At 59.1% G+C, this 8,685-nt stretch overlaps 1 long non-coding RNA gene across 2 annotated transcripts; it reads left to right on the forward strand.

Annotated features, from left to right (window-relative positions):
* The first annotated feature begins 389 nt into the window (after positions 1 to 389).
* On the forward strand, positions 390 to 7,819 carry LOC123479171 (uncharacterized). Of its 2 annotated transcripts, XR_011650939.1 has the most exons (4): positions 390 to 919; positions 5,554 to 5,807; positions 6,280 to 6,347; positions 6,769 to 7,819. It is a non-coding gene; the product is annotated as an uncharacterized lncRNA (long non-coding RNA). The 2 variants fall into 2 exon arrangements; XR_008426538.1 differs by having other exon boundaries at positions 6,280 to 7,819.
* Positions 7,820 to 8,685: the final 866 nt, after the last annotated feature.

An 8,685-nucleotide genomic window follows, 5' to 3' on the forward strand; every position in this document is an offset into this window, starting at 1 on the left:
GAGGCCACGAGGGGCCTGGGTGGACTCTCGATAGGTTTTGATGGACCTGCTGTGGTCCCTGTGTCACCAGGCCACCACAGGGAGGGCGGCACAAGGATGGGCGGTGGGGATCGCACATGCTGGGCAGGGTGGCGCAGTCTCAGAGGGCCCCCCCCCCCGGACCCCTGCCGTCCGCTCCTGTCCTGTGCACCCTCCGCGTCAGCCCCAGCCAGCAGCCTCCTGAGGGCACCTCGAGGGTCTGCTGCCCCCTCTGCTGTGACGCCACCTCTCCCTCTCGAGTCTCAACACTTGCTGTTCCTGTTCTTTTGCAGAAATGCACTGGCCTTCAGTCGTGGAAATCCCCGTTTTCTTTGTCCTTGGGGCGTCCTCGGTGCCGTCCGTCAGCAAATCACCATCCTCCTGGGTCTCGGGCACTTTCTCCTGATTGGTGGGTGCATATGAAACTGCAGAGTAACTGTGGCATGTTCCGAAGAAGCCCCTGGGAGACACCAGATGACCGGACAGCAATCGTGACCACGGGGAACTAACGGCCTGGGGACGCCCGACATGGTGGCAGTGGTGTGCACCCCTCCAGGGCTGCGGCTGCTTTGGCCTTTCTCCCTTCTCTTCCTTCCCCCCACCTCCGGGGGCAGAGGAGAGAGACCGAGGGAAGCAGAAGAAGGTGGAGAGGAGGTGGCCCCAGGGAGCGGGCACTGTCACTACACCGCTGGGAGCCAATCTGTCCGCAGACGTGCGTCCGCGAGTCCCGCTGAGTCTGCCTGACAAGCGTTGCTGAGCACCCGCCCTGGTCCAGCTGGAGCTCCGGCACGGCCACAGCCCCTGCTCACGCGGGCTCAGTTTCTCCTGCGGGAGGCAGGCAAGACGCCGGTCGGCGCACCCCACGCTTTACGATCAAGAGATGGGGAGTGCCTGGGGGAAGGTGGGTGGGGAAGGGGATGGGCAGTGTGGCTGCAGGGGTGGTGGTCTCAGACGGGGAGACCTCCAAGAAGGTGGTGCTGGAACAGAGATTCGATGCTGGAGGGAGCAAGCTGCGTGGGGCCCCGGGAGCAGCACGGGGGGGGGGGGGGGGGCCCTGGCAGGTGAGGACAGTAACCTTGAGGCCTGGAGAGACCGGAATGCCGGGAGGGGCGGTGGCCACAGGAGAGGCAGGAGCTGAGGTCAGGGAGGTCCTGGGGCCACCCTCGCAGGCCCCGGAGTGTGGCGGAGGGAGTCTGAACGTTTTCTAAGGCTCTCTCTTCCTGGCTGCTTGGTTGAGTGTAAACCACACAGGGCTGGGTGGGGGCGGCGGGGACCCACAGGAGTGACGCGGGCGAGGCCAGGAGGCTTGAGCCACAGGCAGCGCTGCAGGGGGTGAGCCGTGGGGGGGTCGCTGGATATGTTCTGAAAGGAGAGCCAAAGGATTTGTGATGGGTTGTGATAAGAGGGCTCCAGGGAAGGGCAGGACTCAAGGACGCCTCCGAGGCTCCAGCCCCTGGGAAAACAGGGAGGCTGTTTCCTGGGAAGGGAAAGGCCATAGGAAGAGCCATTTGGGATGTGTTCCAGGGTGGAGGTGCTTGTTGAACCTCTCAAGAGAGGATGTCCTGTAAGCCAGGGGGACGTGGTGGGGGCTCAGGGGCTGGGTGGCGGCTGCAGGGCAGTCTCGGCTTAGCTGCTCGCCTGTCCTGAGGCCTCGGGCCTGGCGCCTCTCCGAGCCTCTGTCTCCTGTCTGTGTTTCTCATGGGAGGGACAGCGTGGGCTCCGAGGCTCCAGCTCTGAGATGTGGGGGCTCCGCCTGGGTCCTGGCGGCAGGCAGCCTCCGGGATGATGCTCAGTGACTGCCCAGGTGTCCCTTGGATTCCTGCGTCGCACTGATTATTTTTAAGGTGAGATCCCACCAGGTGGGAGAGTGCATTCGGACTCGACAGGGCGCCAAGCTGGCCTGTACGCATGTCTGAGCCTCGCCCGGGGTTTCTGCTGACCTTTCCAGAGGGCGGGCTCCCAGGAGCGGCCGGCAGCATGCTGGCTTCCCGGGAGCAGCCCTGCGGGCACTCTGGCGACTGCGGTGCAGTTGCCATTCTGGCCGACCGCAGATCCGGCAGCCGAGACTCAAATCTTCATTGATTTTCTCCATTCAGGCCACACAGGGCTTTCCCTCCTGCTTTCTCCCTGTGATAAAAACAGGCGTCCCAGGAAACGAAAGGAAGCTTTATTGTTCTTCCCAATGGGTGTCGTCGCTTCATAGAAAACCAAAGGGGAAGAAAGGTCTCGCAAACACTTTTATTTGTCGAGTTAAGCAGATTCCCCACCCCTGCCTGCCGCCCTCCCCCACCAGCACTTGCTCCCGCTTAGGGGGCGGGTCCCTCGAAAACTTGTCTGCAGGGAGCTTCCGGGGGAAACTTTTTAATTGAGGGCCTGCAGAACAAGACCCTTTCAATTTTCTCCAATTACACATGGAAAGTAACTCGCTCCTCCCATAGTTCTCTCTCTTCTTTGCCTCCGGTCTTTTTAGGGCTGGATTTAAATCAAAGCCTGGACAAGAGAGAAGAAAAGCTTTTTGATCTCTTGGCGGAGGCTGGCTTGTAACAAATTAGAAGGAAATGAAATACCCCTACAGCATCCAGGCGCCTTCACTGGGTCTTCCACGTCCATAGTTGCGGGTTTTTGTTTGCCCTGTTCTGGGGGTGGAGTGGCCTCTTTGAGCTGCATGGTAGGTTTCGTTTGCTTATTTTTTTACTGAGATCCTGGGCAGATCTTAGAAAAAGCCCACATCAGCTCCTGGTCCCATAGCTGCTCATCCCAGCCCAGGACAAGGAGGGCCAGGGGGGCACCTCAGGGCGAACCTGAAGGAGGGCTGGCTCTCTGGCCTGAGCGGGCGCTCTGCCTGCCGCCCCAGCAGTGGCTGGCTCCTCTCCCTCGCCCAGACCCCGCCCTTCGTGTGACTGATTGACAGCTGGCCCAGCTGGCCAGACCCACACAGACCTGAGCGTGGCTTCCTGGGGACGTGGACGCATGAATTCCAGCCAAGAGCTGGCTCGGTCTGGCTCAGCTGGACCCTTGCTGCACCCAGCACCTGGGAGGCGGACAGAAGGGACTGTCCCCCATGAATGTGGACAGGAGAGGCAGAGATTGGGAAAACTCCTCCACCTTGCTCTGGCCGAGCTGTGTCCCTTCTGAATCCCCACGTTGAAGTCCTGTTCCCCAGACCTTCACACGCGGCCTCATTTGGGGACGGTGTCCCTGCAGATGTAAATAGTTAAGGTGAGGTCACACTGGAGCAGGGTGGGCCCCATCCCGTAGGACTGGTGTCCTTACAAACTGGGAATTGGACACAGACACGCACACAGAGAGGTGCCATAGGAGGGTCGGAGTGAGGCTGCCACTGGCCAACAGCCAGCAGAAGCGGGACAGAGGCAGGGACAGGTCCTGCCCGGCCTGACCCACTGTCCCTCGATCTGGGCTGCCGGGCTCCAGGCCCTGAAACCATCAAATTCCATCCCGCAAGCCACTTGGTCTGAGCTACCTGGTCCCTGCGGCCCCAGCCAACACACGGCGGATGGATCCAGAAGCATCTCCGCTCTTCCCCAAGTCGTCGCTGAAGTGTCTCTTCCTAACAGGCTCGTCGGTGCTCTTGGCCCTCGGTTTGCATTGCACCTGCTTTAGCATCTTTGAAGCCGTGATCGGAGCCCTTGGGTTAGGAGGAGGAGTCCCAGCAGCGCACAGCTGCTGGCCCTGGCGGGGGGCCCCTCTGCCCCCGCCCCGAGTCCATCTGTCCCGCCTGGCCGGCTGTTCGTCGTAGGGAAAGGAGCGTGAATGTCTCTGACAGTCGCCGGATGTTTCTCTCTGGGTGGCTGCTTGCCACATCCAAGGCACGGTGCCGCACCGCGGAGGGGGCCGCTCGCTGGCGCCGACTGCGTGCCGTGTGCTTACAGATGCTCACGCGCGGGAGGAGCCTCGAAGCCTGTCGCTGGGTTACGGCGCTCAGGAAGCATAATGAGAACACTCAGCAGCGAAAATATGGTCCATCTGCATATTTCTGGGGACGCACTAATGCGATTTGGGAAACCTAGCTGCTGATGAATGCCATTTAAAGTTCACGCCTGCTTCTGCCGCTCTGTGCTTCTTTACATTGAAAATGGCAAGAGACGGGGGGTGGGGGGGACTGGAGACGGCACTCAGAGTCGCAGACAGCACTTGGTGTTCTGGCCGATTTCACTGCACGGAGCCCGGAACGCGGAACTGACTAGTTTTCTGCGCTGTCACGCATGCGTGGTACCATCGCGAGGATTCAGCGCCTGCCCCGCCACATGGCACAGTCCCACTGTCGGTACTCACGTGTGCTGTCTCCCTGGACCCGGTTACACTGCACACGAGTGGGTCACCTGAAGATGCCAGGGGTCGGGTGGTGTTGAGGCCGTGGCCCTCACATCACACGCGGGAGGGGACTCCTGGGTGCTTTTCAGTCTCCAAACCCTTGGTCCCTTGGCGGCGCTGTATCCTGGACTTTCAGCCAAGCACGGGACCAGGCGCCAGGCAAGGGGGCGGGCAGTGGGGACCACCCAGGCACGTCAGCCACAGGGCCCTGGTGGTACAGGGACACACTGCTGAAAACCAGCTTTTGGGTTAATCAGGAAAAGGGGACTCTCAGGACAGAGGAAATGAACTCTCTGGAAAATCCGTCTGTGAATAGTCAGGTCAGAAGTGTCTGAGAGTCAGCTGGGCGGCCGACTCTGCGAAGCCCTTCATCCGTGGCCTCGCCTCGCATGTCACACGCTCCCAGCAGCGCCCACGAGGGCTGTGGGACCGCCTCGCCGAGTGGGTGAGGGGACAGGGGCTCTGAGGGTGCTGGAGATGGCGTGCCGCTGGCTGTGACCCAAACTTCCCACTGCGCGGGCTCGTTCCTGGGGCTGCCGGCAATGGCCACACGCTGGAGGCTGGAGCGCAGTCAGTCCTCTCGCAGCCCGCAGGTCAGAGTCGGAGACTGGGGTGTCCCCAGGCCGCTTCCCTGCAGGCTCTGGTCTGATTTGGGGGCAACCTGCAGGACTCCTTGCCTACGGCCGCATCCGTACTGTCTGTGCCTCTGTCCCCATGTGCATCTGTGTCCAAGCTTCTGTTCACTGAGACGCCAGTCACAGGACTTAGGACCCACCCCAATGCAGCACGACCTCTCCCTAACCAGAGTGCATCCTTCAAAACCCCTTTTTCAAATTCCACTCGCAGGTACCAGGGGGTTGGGGCGCAAACACATCTCTGAGGGACACAGTTGTACCTACGGCAGAACGCCCACAGGGCTGTGCGTGGGTTCAGGAGACATGAATGTGCAGCACATGGCACGCAGTAGGTCCACAGCCAGAGCCACCTTCCCTTGGGCCAGCTCACAGGATGCAGCTCCTTCCCGGGGGCTCCAGGCCCTGGGTCCTCTGGGCTCAGCCAAGGCGGGAACAGAGCCGAGGGGGGTTGAGGGAGGCAGCTCCTCGGTGCTGCCTGCCCACCGAGCACTGGGCTGCTGCCCCGGAGACTCTTCCAGTCCTCTTTGCCTGTCATCTCCCTCCTTGGGTCTCTGTCCTTCATCTCCAGGCTCTTCGGCTCATCTCTGCTCTGACCGAGGACCTGGACCTCCACGTAGGAGCTGGGACTCCCGGGCTGCCCCATGTGCTCAGCTTCCTTTCCCGTGTGCTCCTCCCAGAAGCCCTGGCAGGCGTCCCGATCCACTTCTACAGAAGGCTGGCCACCTGCGTGTCCACAGGGAAGGGAGGCTGGGCTGGGGCTGGCAGGCGGCTCTGTTTGCAGGGGTGTCTGGCACCCGAGAATCTCGGTCTTTCTGGAGACAGGTGAGCGACCTTTGAGTCAGGGACGTGGGATGAAGATTGCTTCTTGGCACGGAAGCCTCCTTGGGCTGCCCCCTCCTGCTCGGAGCCCCGGCCCTTCCTGCCTGATTCATTTGGGATACAGGTGTGCAGAGAAGGGCTGGGTGGGGCATGTGTGTGCGTGTGTGTCTTCCACTTGTGCGCACACGGGGAGATTTCACTTCCTGAGCACTTTGGTTTAGGGGTGGCCGTGTGACTTGCTGTGGTCAAGGACAGTTGAGTGGAGGGGCCACTTCAGGGAGAAGTGTTGAAAGGCTGGTGCTCAAAGCTCTGGCCCGCCCATCCCACCGTAGGTCCCCTAGCCAGTCTGGGAGGACAGCGGCCTGCAGGGCGCAGCGGCCTTTGCAGGAGTGAGACCCTCCGACGCTGGGGTTACCATTTCCCCGGGAGACCCTTGCCTGTCTGCACAGGGGCGCCGGTTCTCTGTATTTTCCAGAAAAGGTGTCTAAGCCAAGGGACACAGAGGAACTCAGGAAACCCGATGTCTGGTTCCGGTCGCACGAGGTAAGGGGAGGCACGGACCTGCGTGCTGGGCTGAATGAGACCCCAAAGGGAATAGGATGTGCCCCCATTTGATTCCCTGGAACCTGTGGATGTGTGACCTCACGCAGCAAGAGGGACTTGGAGAGGGCGTTAAGTGAAGGGTGTGGAGGTGGGAGAGTTTATGGAGGCTCTGGGGCCCAAGGTCATGGCAAGGCCCTTAAGAGATGGAGGCAGGTGGGTCAGTGTCAGAGAAGGAGAGGGGTTGGGGACTCTGAGGCGGAGGGACACATGGGGGGGTGGAGGAAGCGGCCGCATGCCAAGGAGAGCTGGAGCCTCTGGCATTTGGAAAAGGCAGAGACCGTTCTCTCCCAGAGGCTCTGGAAGGAGCCGGCCCCGCAGACACTTTCACCCACCCCCATGGGACCCATTTCCGACCCGTCAGGTGATGTGGGTGCGCTGTTGGAAGCCGCCCAGTTGGTGCAATTTGTTACAACAGCGACAGGAAAAGACACACCTTCCCCGCCCGCTTGTCTGAGATGGGAACAGTGTGGCGAGCTCCTCAAGGTCTGGTTTAACGCCCTCCGACTGTGCAGGTACATCTTACGGGGGGCGTGGGGGAGTCGAACTAAGGCAGCGCCTTCTGTGAGGTCGAAGTTCAGCTGCTTGTGCTCGTTCACACGTCAGGGAGTTGTTTGCTGACAGACGAAGCTGGCCAGCCGCCAAATCACACCAAGATTACTCCTCTGAGGTTGCGGGCCCCTGGGGAGGGCTTTATGCGTACATTTAAAAATACGTAAATGTATGTTCATGCATATATACCTACATAGTTATGTATTATATCTAAATAAATAGACGTATGCGTTCAAATCCGTATTAAAGTGCACACACACTTTTGCGGTTGGGAACGGATTTCGGGGCGCATCTGGGACGGACTGGGAGGCTTTTCCAGCACCAGAGTGAGAGGCCCTTTGGACTTCGCTCCCTGAGCGAACGCTTGTGAACGGCCCCTGGCCCTGGGGACCTGCGTGCTCATAATGACAGCCAAGGCCACCGGGTCAGAAGACACAGGAGACAGCGTGTTCATCCCACCCGGGGCCACCCTTCCTCAGAGCGCCCGCCCCTGCCTTTCATCGCGGTGACATTTCTGTGTCTCTCTCTGTCCCTACACGCGGAGACACAAAGGACAAACTCTGAGAACTGAGTGCAGAGATGGCCTTGACGCTGGACGTGAAGGAAGGAAGACCGCTGCAGGGACCCCGGGAGGACACGGGCCCCTGCAGGGCGACCACTGTGTCCCCCCCAGGGCTCCTCCCCTGTCCTGCAGGATCAGCAGGGCTGCCGGGCAGCGTCCGCCTGCATTTGACGTCCTCTTGCCGGCTTGTCTCAGGTTGTGCTGTGAGTGTGTGACAAGGACAAGCCGTTTTCATGGACAGCACCCTGGGGTTACGCTGTGGTTATTCAACCGGAGTTGCCAGGGACGTCTTTTAATGAAAGGCGAGCACGCTCCCCCCCCCCCCCCCCCCGTGACAAGTATGTCTGACGCTGACATGCTCCTGGTGGGTAATCGGCGGAGGGTGGGGACAGACGCCAGGGCCACCGAAGGCCGAGGGGAGTCCTCGTAAAGGGAGCGGAGGGCTCTTGTGAGTGCTTCATGCCTTCTAACTTCACACCCCCAAATATGTTTTGGGGGTATTTTAACACTCAACAAAATGGTATTCCTGTATCACCCTAAAACTTGATTTTTATACTCAACATTAGGTTTTCAAAGATTTTTTCATGTCAATACTACATCTAAGGTTTTGTTTGTTTATTTCAGCTCCTACAAAACACAATTTTTGCTAATCTGATGAGGGGGAGAGATTTTGATTTTGTTTTATGTATGTTTTCTTTCTTTTTTATCCTCACCCGAGGACATGCTTATTGACTTTAGAGAAGGGGAAAGGGAGGGAGAGAAACAGTGATGTGAGACAGAATCATTGATCGGTTGCCTCCCGGAAGCACCCTGAGTGGATGCTGAAGTCAAAACTTAGGTATGTGCTCCGGCGGGGAATCAGACAGGTGCCCTTTCGGCTTATGGGCCGACGCCCAGTCCGCTGGGCCACCCCAGCCAAGGCTTTCCGTGTTTTCTTGATGATCAGTGAGGCTGAGCACCTATGTCGACTGAGACGCTTGTACGTGCTTTTTCCTTTAATTGAGATGTTGAAACCTCATCTTCCAGGGACATCCTTCTTTGTCATAAAGTATTACCTTAAAATATATATATAGTCATATTTGATTAGCTAATATGTTTTAAAAAGGTTCTATACGTACCTCCTTATACTTGAAAATGGCCTATGATTGTGCTGTATTCGGAATTTTG

This window comes from Desmodus rotundus, chromosome 3 (genome assembly GCF_022682495.2).
Source record: "Desmodus rotundus isolate HL8 chromosome 3, HLdesRot8A.1, whole genome shotgun sequence".
NCBI classification, from domain to species: Eukaryota; Metazoa; Chordata; class Mammalia; order Chiroptera; family Phyllostomidae; genus Desmodus; species Desmodus rotundus.